General features: G+C 47.4%; 1 protein-coding gene across 1 annotated transcript in view; it reads right to left on the bottom strand.

Moving 5' to 3' along the window:
* RCC2 (regulator of chromosome condensation 2) overlaps positions 1 to 12,902 on the bottom strand; it is a 1,536,688-nt gene that overhangs the window by 978,842 nt on the left and 544,944 nt on the right. The window lies entirely within an intron of this gene.

The following is a 12,902-nucleotide window of genomic DNA, read 5'->3' as shown; positions in this document are numbered from 1 at the left end:
GTTTAGTGGGGCTATTACGGGATCCAATTGTTGTGTAGTTGCCCAGTGTACAAAACGCTTCCATTTACTAGTGTAAATCTTTGTAGTGGAAGCCTTATGAGAAGCCACTAGAATATTTTTGAACTGCAGGGAAGAAGATCAGACCTGGCTAAGGGAAGCGGAGCAGCCAAGCTGCTAGTCTTAGGGAGAGAGCGGCGGGTGGGGAGCCTCTGACGAGTGGGTCAGTAGATCCGGCTCTGGGTCCAGGATCCAGGGTTCCCGAATTTGGTGTGCTTGAAGAAAGGGAAACCAAATTTGACGAGGCCAGAGTGGGGCAATGAGGATTATTGTCCTCTCCAGGCTGTTGGCTTTCTGTAGAAATTTTGCAATCAGAGGAATAGGAGGAAAAGCGTACAGGAGGCCCGGGGGCCAATCGTGAACAGGCGTCCCTGGGGACTTCCCCTGGAGGGGGTAATTGGGCAAAATAGCTTCTGCATTTGGCGTTCATCGGAGACGCAAACAAATCGCAGCAAGGCTGGCCCCATTTGCGAAAAATTTTCTTCGCAATTGATAGTTTGAGGGACCACTCGTGAGGTAACAGGATGGCTCTGCTCAACCTGTCCGCTATGACGCTGGATAACCCCGGGATGTGCGTTGCTATCAGAAAGCGACCCGTGGACTCTGCCCATTGCCAGATTCTCATGGCCTCTCTGCATAGTTGATAAGACTTGGTTCCCCCTTGTTTGTTTATGTACCAGACTACGGACAAGTTGTCCGACTGAACTCAATGGTCCCTAGAGGAAGAAGGGGAGAAAAGTGTTGCAACGCTAGAAACACTGCCCTCATCTCTAGAACATTGATGTGCAGATTGTACTCCAATTTGGTCCATTCGCCTTGGACTGTCTGTCCCTGAAAGATGCCCCCCCACCCTATCAGGGAAGTGTCCGTGGTCACCGTAGCTGTTGGCGTGGGTAGCACAAATGGTCGTCCGCTGGAGAGATTGCACGTCTGAAGCCACCAAGACAGGTGCGATTTGCAGATGTTTGTGATGTGAATTTCGTGTGTCAGGGGTAACTGTTGGAACGACCATTGTGCAAACAGTAGTCATTGAAGAACTCTCATGTGCAGTCTTCCCAAGGGTATCGCAATGAGAGAAGCTGCCATGAGACCCAAAACCTTCAGAACCAGTTTTGCTGGGGATTTTTTGGACAACAGGAGAAGAGATGTATGGTTTTGTAGGGAGGCTATTCTTTCTAGAGGAAGCCTTAGGATTAAGCACCGCGTATCCAATTCTGCTCCTATGAATGAGATATACTGTGATGGCTGTAATACAGATTTTTCGAAATTTACGGAAATTCCGAGATGAACACAGAGTTGTAGTGTGTAATCCCTGGCCTGAATCAGTCGACGCTCGGTGGTGGCAGAAAGGAGCCAGTCGTCCAGATACGGAAACACCTGGAATCCCACGCATCTCAAGTGAGACGCTACCACTGCCATACATTTGGTGAAAACCCTGGGGGCTGAGGTCAGACCAAAGGGCAGGGCTCGAAACTGAAAGTGACTGGCTCCCAGCCGGAAGCGCAAGTGATCCCTGGACGCCCTTGGCCATTTTGATGTAGTAGTACGTGTCCTTTAGATCTATTGAGCACATCCAGTCGTCCTTCTGTAAGAATGGAAGGATCGATTGAAGCGTGACCATCTGGAACTTTTCTTTCTTGACGAAGGTATTGAGTTTGCTTAGGTCCAGAATTGGCCTCCAGTCCCCTGTCTTTTTTGGAACTAAAAAGAACCTTAAGTTCCGAATCCTCTTTGGTCCGCCGGGACTGGTTGGATGACTCTTTCTAGCAGCTTTGAAATTTCTATTGCTGCAGGGTCTCGCAGATGGGGCGGTACATCTGGGAGTCTTTTCTGCGGAGTTGGGGGCAATAGGAAAGGAATTCTGTAACCTCTGGTAAAAATGCTTTTTACCCAATTGTCTGATGTTAAACTTTGCCAGGCCTGAGGGTATAAAGCTAAGTGACCCCCGACTGCCTCCAGAGCAGGACAGTCGGGCCTCCTTTCAGGAGTGCTGGAAAGGTTTCCCGGGGAGTGTATCCCTGTCACCTTGGTTTTGCGGACCCCCTCTGCCGCCAGGGTGACTTCTTCCACCTCTGCCCCCTCCTCTGCCTCTAGAAGGGGCATCACCCTGTGTGCCTGGGAAAGAGCCTTGGGGTTTTCGAAACCACATTTTTCCACCACGTTGCCCTTTGGGGTACGGTCTGGATGGGGTGGAAAAACGGACTCCGACAGCAGAGTCTTTCTCTCTTGCTCACACCGGGTAAGGGTCTCCTTTACTTTTGGGCCAATGAGGGTGGCACCATCAAATGGGGCGTTAGTAAAGCAAGACTTGAAGGCTTCCGCAAAGGAACATAAGCGCATCCAGGATTGTCTACGAAGAGCAATCGCTGAAGCCGCAGCCCTACTCGATCCTTCGGCTGCATATGAAATCAGCCTCATGGACGAGTTCACAATAGATGTAAGGGTATTGAGTTGTGCTGTAACTTTCTCCGAGACAGCACCATCTGTAGTACCCTGGAGGGTATCTCCCAACTCTTTGATTAGATCCCTCTGTAACCATGTGAAATGAGTCAAATAGTTCAGGGATCGCATGGAAAAAGCCGCTGAACTAAAAATGCGCTTCCCATACCTGTCCATAGTCCTAGAATCTGTTAGGCGGATGGACAGATGAGGAAGATTCAGACATCTCCTTTTTAGTGGCTGCTGCCACCACCATAGCGTCCACTGGAACTCCCTTCGTGAGATAAGCCTTGTCTTGTGGGGCAGTAATATATTTATTAGGCTTTCTAGGGACTGGCTCCACTGTGTCAGGTGTCTCCAACGCCCTTCGAGCAATCAGTTCCATCAACTCATCGAAGGGCGGAGTGACCCAGGAGGAGGAAGGGTGAGCACCGAATGCCTTCAGCAAGACTGACTCATCCTCAGAAGGGGGTAGGGCTTGCCAATCACCTCTCTGTTTTAGGATCTCCAGGATGTCAGAAAAGGAGACATCCTCTGAGGGTGATTTTGGGGACCCTTCTGACTCATCTAAGTCAGTGTCCGATGTCAAGGATTCTTGTGGAGAATCCAAGTGTCTCATCTTACACAATCTTTTCCTCGGAACTTCCTCGGGGGGGGGCATCCGATGAAGCCTCCGAGGAAGAGGGGGCCCCTCTCTGGGGGTGGCTGAGACACTGGTGCTAGACGCTTTGATGTAGCCGTGGGTGCAGAGGAGGATAACGGACCCTTATGGGAAGGAGAAGCTGTTTCTGCTGAAGTGGTTGTCTGAGTCGACAACACCTTCCTCATGAGGTCGAAGGCTCCCGGGTCCCGAGCCGAGGAATCCCTCAGTTCCGAAGAAAGCGGAAGTATCCCCGAGATGGGAACAGAGGGCATCGACCCCGAGGACGGAGCAGAGTCTATCCGAGCAGAGGCTCCGAGAGGGAGAGTCGGAACAGAAACGTCAGTTCGACTCTAGGTCCCCGAACCAAGGATGGATCTTCGGCTCCGCGATTCCGGTAATGGGTCCGTCGGAGTCGAGGTGAACAGTGCCGACAGAGAAGGATGGTTCCGGCACAGAGGGCTCCACAATCATCAGATCAGCCTCTCCCGGCACCAAAGACTGAATAGGCCTCGGAGGAGGAACAGATGGAGATAAGGGAAGGCCTTAGAGTCTCGACACCAACTGGGAGGAGACAGAGATGAGTTTGGACAAGGCTGTATTCTCCATTAATTTCTGCACCACGCGGTCTACATCGGTGTTGGAGAGGGGCCTAGAAGAACGCATCGAAGGAATTGAAGACGGAGCCGACCTCAAGAGTACAGGAGGTGGAAGCTCCATCACCGGCTACAAGACTCGAGGCTCGGTAACTGAAAAAAGTTCAACACTCGGCCCCGAGGTCTGTGGAACCAGTGAGCGAACATTAAATGAAGAGCTCGGAGCCGATGACATGGGCTCCGACGTCTTAGATTCCTTCGAGGATTTAGATGCCTGGTCTGATGCATCCAGAGCCTCTTGGAATGCAGGCTTCAAAAGGCCTCTATCCATAAGTTTCCTGCGCCTGTCATGACACTTCCACTGAAAGAATGACAGATGGAACAGTCTTCCTGCAGATGGAGAGGGCCAAGACAGTAGACGCAGGAACTATGATTATCTGTGACAGACATCTTCTGTCCACATTGGCACCGTTTGAAGCCTGATTTTGCTTTCTCAGACATGGTAACTCTAAAGAAAATCCAAAAAGCTAAACAGAACACAGAGTTGAACAGTAATAGCCAGTAATAAAGTCAATCCAGTAAATATGTCAAATCCAGTAGTTTGTAGGATATAAAGTTTAAGGGGTGGAGTAGGCCCCGAGGGAACTAACTTAATATAAGTATATAAAAAATTATATACGTACTTGAGAAAGTCCTCGACTCGCTACACACACACACACACACACAACAACTTTAAGTTAGAAGAAAATTTTTTCCAAAAATTATGAGATAAATATAATCTTAGCTTTCAGGTGGTCCGAGCTCATCAAATATGATGCGAACGTTGCAGCGGCAAACTAGATCTGAGGTAAAGGCAGAGGGGGATTGTGGGAGATAGGTTGGTCTCGAGCTTCTTCTCGATGCAGAGCTTTGACAAGCGGCCGACACGGAGCCGAGGATCGGCTCGGAACCCAGGTGTAAGAACAAACGGCGAGATTGAACACTCACATCATCTCTCATGCTCAGGTGAAGGCTGCCCTCTCCAAAGCAAAAAACACTGCTTCTATGGGACCAGATGGCGTCCCAGGTTGCATCCTACATGAACTCCAAGAGGAACTAATCCCCCAAATAAAACAGCTATACAATCTCAGCCTCACTACAGGATATGTGCCCACAGAATGGCGTACAGCAAAAGTGGTCCCACTCCACAAAGGTGGAGCCTCTACGGTCCCTGAAAACTATCGCCCCATAAGCCTGACTAGCTTAGTCTGCAAGGCTATGGAGGGGATCATCATGGAGCTCATAAAGACATTGGGGACCTACAGACACTAGATCCTACCCAGTTCGGCTTTGTCAAGGCAGATCCTGCCTTTTGAACCTGGTTGACTTCTTCGAAACAGTCACCAAAGCCACAGATGAAGGGAAGGTAGTCCATACAGCCTATCTGGACCTTGCAAAGGCATTTGACACAATACCCCACTCGGGCATCATAGATAAGCTATCCAGCTTAAATATAAACCTCCATGTCACAAGATGGGTCGCAAACTGGCTCAAAGACAGAACCCACAGAGTGAGAGTTGCTGGAGCCATGTCAGACTCGAAACCGGTCACAAGTGGCGACCCACAGGGTTCTGTCCTGGAACCACTCTTGTTTGGTATATACTTTTCCGAGGTACAGGCAAACGTGGGAGGACTATGGCTCACCAAGTTTGCAGACGACTGCAAACTGGGCGCCATAATAGACTCTCCAGCTGACACAAACATCCTTCAAAAAGGTCTCACAGAGACAGATAACTGGTGCCAGCGCCATGGTTTAAAGCTAAATGCCAAAAAATGTATAGTCATACCCTTTGGCAAAAACAATGTGCCCACAAATTACCACATAGGCGGAAACCCATTAAGTACAGAGAAAGTTATTGGGGACCTGGGAACCCAAGTTGATAGCAATCTCTCCTTTGAAAACCACATTGCCAAAGTGGTTAGAAAGACCTTCTACATAGCCCACCTCATCACGAAGGGTTTCACATCTAGATCAAGAGAGGTAATCGTGCCCCTTTATTCATCCCTCATCAGGCCCATCATAGGATACAATGCCCCTTTTGGGATGTACCTTACCCGACATCTGCAGCAATTAGAAAGACCCCAGAAGTATCTCACCAAGGGGATCAAGGGTCTCAAACAGATGCCATATGCTGCTCGGTTAAAAAAAACTCCAGCTCTACTCAGTTACATACCGCCTACTTCGAGGCGATCTATGCCTGACATACAAAGCTATGTCAAATCCAGAATTAATGGACATGCTCCACCTCAGTAAATCTAAATCCCTTAGAGCCACACACTTGAGGGACTTGAATCTCAGCACAGAAATAAATAGAACTTGCTGGAGGGACAGGTTCATAACCTACAGGCTCCCTTCGCTCTGGAATAGAATTCCGGTTCATGTGAGGCAGAGTACCTCACTGAATCTCTTCGAGAAGAATCTCGATAGGTGGATGGGGGATCGTAGGTTTGTCCCAGGGATTACTCCTGTGTCACTATTAGACAGAGGCACAGTAAACTAAACCTTAAAAAGGGCACAGTATACTCAAATCAAGGGGTGGCATAAGCCATACAGAATCGGGCTAGGCTTATAATTGCCCCAGGGCAGATAGCCTAGTATGAACCTATGAACTAGCAGATGTTTGAGGTCCTGTAATTCTAACTTTTTTCTTGCATATTCTTGAAGAGGTTTGCTGATTATTTTCTGCAAAGGAAATTGTGATCTAAGGGGGGCGTCCAAGATTTTGGACTTGAAGTCTTCAGGTAGATTCTGTAGTCTCAGCCAGAACTACCTCCCAAGGACAGAAGCAAAAGCTTCTTCAGCATTGTAGCTTCATCTGATTGAGTGCCTGGCTACTTGCTGAGCGAAGTACAGTTTGGAGGCAATTTCAGCCTTAATGGGACTGTTGGGCATAGAAGCCAGCATGGAGGAGGCTTGAGACACTAAATCTAGAGCATACTTAGTCATGTGGGTCTGATAATTTATGGCTCTAAAAGCCAAAGTGGAGCATGTGTATACCACCTTCTTTCCCATCCTATCCATACATTTGCTATCTTTATCAATGGGTAGGAGGGAGGTGGAAGGCAGCAGTCAGTTTATCAGGAGCAGTGGCAGTAACAGCTGGGTCCACCAAGGGTGGTTTAACTAGGAATTTTTTTGCACCTTTGGCACTTTACAGAAGTGGTTAGGGCGCTTAGGGGCCGGAGGCTGGGAGTCTGGGGCCTTAGAAGCTAAATTAAAGGCATCCAAGTAAGCAGGGAGCACTGGAGGGACAGCTGAAAGGGAGGGTGATTCCACTTGAAGCAGCTCAAAGTAACTCTTTGGGGTGTCAGTCATTTGGGAAGTATCCCATTTGAAGTAATCTTTCATCTTGGTGATTGTCTCACCAAAGGTAATATTCCTCAGGAGGAGAATCCCCTTCCACTGATTCATCAGGAGAATAATACTCCTGGGGAGAAGCAATTTGAGATGTCCTCGGAGGGAGAAAAGGAAGAATCATGCTCTTCCTCCCTAACTTCAGAGGTCATGGGTGGGAGGGAAGAGGCAGATGCAAGCCTAGGGCTCAGTAAAGGCAAAGTAGTGGGGGCTGAGGGTGAAGGCCTAAGGGCCATAAAAGCCTGCATGAGAGAGGAAGTGAAGCCTGCCAATCTGGTATGGCTTCTGGAGAAGAGGAGGTATGCTTGTTTTTTTTGCTTCTTTTTGGCCGGGGTGGAGGTAGGAACTGGCCTGGCGTCAGATTTTGAAGTTAACATTTCCAAAGTCTGGATCCCAGTCGGAGGTACCACAGAAACTGGTTCCCATTGACATAGACAGTAGTCAGTGTCTGGGCAAGCTCTGAAGGTGTGCCAGTTGTCGGCTGTGCAACGGCTAAGTCGAAAGAGGTCACTGAAGTCAATGGATCCGCCAAGCACTCAACTCCTAGACTGACAATTGGCAGGGGGTCAGGAAGCGAAACAGCAGGTGAGGAAGGCCTAGGAATCTTGGCCTTTTGCAGAGGTTTGGGTGTGGCCTCCGATGCGGGATCCATTCTAAAGACTTATCGTTTTAGGCACTGTTTTCTTAGGTAGAGGTTTAAACCGGTCAGACAGCTGCATAGGGTCTTCGGCACAAATGATTGACAAACTGAGCAGAAGGAATGGTCGTGCTCCCAGCCAGAGCAAAAAACACACCTATCATAGGCATTTTTATGAGGTATCTGGCGCCCGCATTGGCACTTTCCCTTTTTACCTGACATCAGCTAAAGGCTACAACAACCAAGCCTAAGCAATAAGAATAGGCAAAACCAGAAAAATAGAAACAATGGGTTACACTTACTTTTACTGATGCAATGTCTGTGGAAGGAGATATCGTACAATGTGTAGGTCCGTCTGTGGCTGAAAAGTTCTGAGGATTGTGCATGCAGATGTCACATTTAAGGCCCCTGGATACTCTACAAAAGGGCCTTACAGAAACATATGCTTGGTGCCAGAGCCATGGGCTCAAGTTCAATGCCAAGAAATATACAGTTATCCCCTTTGGGGAAAAAACATGTATCCGTGAATTACCATATAAGTGGCAGTACACTAAACACCGAAAGTGTGATAAGAGACTTGGGGACACAGGCTGACAATGGTCTCATCTTCGATAACCACATCGCCACAACAGTCAGGAAATCCTATGTGGCACACCTCATCACTAAGGGCTTTTCATCCAGAAAAAAGGAGGTCATTGTCCCACTGTACTCATCTCTCATTAGACCCATTATAGAATACAACACCCAGTTTAGTATATACCTCTCAAGACATAGTACAGTTTTGTACCTACCATAAATGTAGATGTCCGATAGATATGCAACTGCAGTCATAACATATGGGTTGTCCTGCCTCAGGCAACCCTGGGTCGGCCGGATTCTAAAGTCTGGGTCAGACGTCGGCTGATGTCGCATTTCTCTCCGACGTCAGTGCGGCTGGAGTATATAAGCATCAGCAGACGCCATTTTCTTCAGTGTTTCTTGCCCCAGATGCCAGGTGCCCTCCAAGGAAGGCTGTAATCAAATTGGAAGACAAAAACAGGATTCCAGACAAATAAGTAAGCAATAAACAGATACACCATAACAGATATCCCCAGCTAAGAGAAACAGGGATAGGAGTGGACCCAAGGCATAGAGGGGTGTGGAGGGAGGGAAAATCCGACTGCAGTTGCATATCTATCGGACATCTACATTTATGGTAGGTACAAAACTGTACTATGTCCTTTAAGAATGCAAGTGCAGTCATAACATATGGGTTGAATACCATAGCTTAGCTGGGGGAGGAGGAATGCTCTAGGAAAGAGATGGTGTGGCAATCAAACCCTGCAGGACTGCCGAAGCAAAGCCTGCTCTGGATCTGGAGTATAAAGGGAGATTGTAGTGTTTGGAGAATGTATGCACGGAGCTCCATGTAGCAGTTTCTAGAATGTCTTTTGTAGGCACCCCTCTTAAGAATGCTGTAGAGGTGGCTGTAGCTCTGGTGGAGTGTGGTCTGACATTGGCTGGGACATTCTTCCCATGGAAGGAATAACAAAATCTGATGCAATGTCCAATCCATTTTGAAATAGTCTGTTTGGAAACTGCTTTTCCTTGTACTCCAGGGGCGTAAGCTACAAAAAGCTGATCAGACTTCCTACTGGTCTTGGTTCTGTCCAGGTAATAGCGAAGTTGTCTGTGAATGTCCAAGGTATGCAACAGTCTTTCCCCTTTGCTCTCAGGATTGGGGAAGAAGGTAGGCAGGTGAATAGCTTGATTTAAAGAAACCCTGGATACCACCTTTGGCATAAAAGTAGGGTTGGTTCTTAAGGAGACCCTGTCTCTGTGAAAGATTATGAATGGTGGTATTGCCATTAGGGCCTGTAGTTCCGAAACCCTTCTTGCTGAGGTGATTGCCAACAGGAAAGCTGTCTTCCATGAGAGAAATTTTAAGTCCACTGAAGCTGCTGGCTCAAAGGGAGGTAGAGTCAGTTTTTCTAGGACAAAGTTGAGGTCCCAAGCTGGCACTGGAGCCTTTCTTGGTGGCTTAATGTTCTTGATTCCCCTGAGGAATTGCCTTTACAAAGGATGTGAAAACACAGGTGGATCAGTGTTATATCTAGCTGAGATAGCTGAAGCATGTATCTTTATGGAAGAATAGGAGAGTCCATTCTGTAGCATATCTGCCAAATATTCCAGGATGAGTGGGATGTTCAATAATGATGCATCATGTCCCTTGCTGGTATTCCAAATGCTGAATCTCTTCCATTTTGCTAAGTAAACCTTTCTGGTGGATGGTCTTCGAGCTTCTGTTAATATCCGCTGAACTTCCTTGGAGAGAGATACATTGAGGTTATTCATGGAATCTCCCAAGCTGTTAGCTGCAGCGTCTGAAGGTTTGGATGCACTGTTTTGAAGTTGTGTTGAGTCAAAAGTAGGGGCCATTGGGGAAGGGCCCACTTTTTGTTGTGACATATGCTCCGTAGTAGTGGATACCAGTGTTGTCTTGGCCAGTCTGGAGCTATTAGGATCCCCTTGGGCCTCTCTGCTTTGATCTTTAGTAATATACTGTGGTCATCAGTGGCAGAGGTGGAAAAGCATAGATTTTTAGGGATTTCCAGTTGAATGAAAGAGCATCTATTTTCCAAGCTTGTGGATGATATGTCCTTGAACAGAATTTTTGTAGATGATGGTTGAGGTGGGAGGCAAATAGGTCTACTTCTGGCCTGCCCCATGTCGAAGTGAGTTGTGTGAAGATTTTCGGATGTAACCTCCACTCGTGTGGATCTATGAAATTCCTGCTTAGGCTGTCCGCCAGCACATTGTCTTTGCCTGGAACAAACTGGGATTGCAACTATGTTTGGGCTCTGATTTTTCACAAAGATTCATCGTCAGTCTGCAAAGGGGGTAAGAATGGGTGCCCCCTTGCTTGTTTATGTACCACATCACAGTGGTGTTGTCTGTCCGTATCAGTAGATGGCCTTGTTGAAGTTGTCGAAAGGCCTCGATGGCATGCATTACTGCCAGCATTTCCTTTTGGTTTATATGCAGATGTGTTTCCTTTGGAGACCATTGTCCTTGTATACATCTGCCCTCATTGTGCGCCCCCCCATCCAAGGTCTGAGGCGTCTGTAGTCATGGTCTGTGTTATCTGAGGTTTTTTGAATGACATACCTGTGTTTGCCTGGCTTACCGAGGCCCACCATAGGAATTCCTTTTGTAGGCATGGAATGAGCGGTATGGTTGTCTCTAGGGTTGTTGCTGTGCTGAGACCATAGGCTTTTTAGGTACCATTGAAGCTTTCTCATGTGTAGTCTCGTTAATGGAACCAGGAGAATGCAGGATGCCATGTAACCCAGGGCCTGTAGGAATTTCCTTACAGTCATCTGGGTGAGTTTTGCCAAACCTTTGAAATAGAGTTAACTTCTCTTGCTTGTCTTCTGTCAGGTAAGCCATTTGAGAGGCTGTGTCTAGATTGGCTCCTAAGAAGGTTATTTGCTGGGATGGCTGAAGTCTTGACTTTTGGAAGTTGACTGTGTATCCCAGAGCCTGTAGCAACTGTATGACATAGTTCAAGTTTTTTGTCAAAATCAATTTGTCGTCCGCTTGTAGGAGGCAGTCGTCCAGGTACGGGTAAATTTGGATCCCCTGGAGCCTGCAATGAGCAATTACTGAAGCCAGGCATTTTGTGAATACTCTGGGCACAGTAGATAAGCCAAATGGCAATGCTGAGAATTGATAATGCTCTGGTCCTGCAAGAAATCTGAGGTATCTTCTGCAGCTGTGTCTGATAGGGACATGCAGGTATGCCTCCTTGAGGTCCAGAGTAATCAGCCAAGACCCCTTGCCCAGCATGGGAAGGAGTTGCTGTAGAGTCAGCATTTTGAACTTTGGTACTATGAGAAAGGTGTTTAATGCGGACAAATCCAGTACTGGTCTCCATTGAGTTTCTTTTCTTGGAACAAGGAACAGTCTTGAGTAAAACCCCTGGCCTTGTTCTTGTTGTGGAACTCTTTCTATTGCATTGATCTGAGCAAGCAGAGAAATTTGCTTGATAGCCTCTGCCCTCTGGTTTTGTGGTAGGTTTGGCATGCCTTGTTTTCTTGGTAAGGTATGAAAGTGGAACCTGTAACCTTGGTCTATAATGTCCAAAATCCATTTGTCCTTTGTCAATTTGTGCCAATTGTCTGAAAACAGAGATAATTTTCCCCCCAAGGGAGCTTCTATTTGCTCCTTGGTCAGCGGAAGTACAGGAAAGTCATTGAGATTGTCCCTGTGGGGCAGGGGGGAACCCCTGTGTCACTTCTTTGGTTTGCTGGTTGCCATTGTCGTCCCCTGTAAGAACCTCTGTATTGTCCTCTTCCTCGGCCACGCCTGTTTTTACCCCTTTGAAATCTTTCAGGATTAGGAAAGGACCAGTTTTTAGAAGGCCAATTCCTGCTGAATCTGGGTGGCTGAACCTGGAGGAAATCTTTGACCGTCTGAACTGATTTGGCTTTTTCCTCGATGGACTTAAACACATCTTTAGCATTAGCACCAAAAAGCTTGTTCTTTTCCAAGGGTGCATCAAGAAGTTTTGCCTTAACATGATCTGGTAGAGGTTGTTCTTTTAACCATGCATGTCTACGAATGACCGCCCCTGTCATAGCTGCCCTACATGAAGCTTCCACTGCATCATATCCACACTGCAGAAAGTGATTGCTGACTTGCTGAGAATTATGTACAGCTTCCTGCAAAGACTTCCTGTCTAAAGGTTCAGGAGAGGCCAATGTTTTCTGTAAATCATCTAACAGGTAATCCTGATATTGAAACATATGAAAGAGGCAATTCAGGGCTCTCATAGATAAAAGTAGTGGAGGTGTAGACCTTTTTCCCCCATCTCTCTAAAGACCTAGCTTCCCTGTTGGAAGGCAAAGGATTTTTGGAGGTGGATGCTGAAACCCCTTTAGGTCCCTGAGAAATAGTTTCTAAATCAACAGCATGGGCCCTAAAGAAATGAGAATGTGTTTCTGGGACTCTATATCTGTCTGGCTTGGCTGGAGCAGGAGGAAGAGTATCCGGGGTAACACTGGAGTCAGAGTATAAATCGTCCAAAACATCCAGCACAGGAGGTATAGCCAGGGGCCTGTGTTGGGGCTTTTTAAGGAAGGTTCGAAGGCGCTTACT

The sequence above is a fragment of the Protopterus annectens genome, chromosome 2.part0 (assembly GCF_019279795.1).
Source record: "Protopterus annectens isolate FY-2018-M chromosome 2.part0, PAN1.0, whole genome shotgun sequence".
In the NCBI taxonomy this organism is placed as follows: domain Eukaryota; kingdom Metazoa; phylum Chordata; order Ceratodontiformes; family Protopteridae; genus Protopterus; species Protopterus annectens.
Note: the sequence above shows the minus strand (reverse complement) of the source record. Positions and strands in the feature narration are given on the sequence as shown.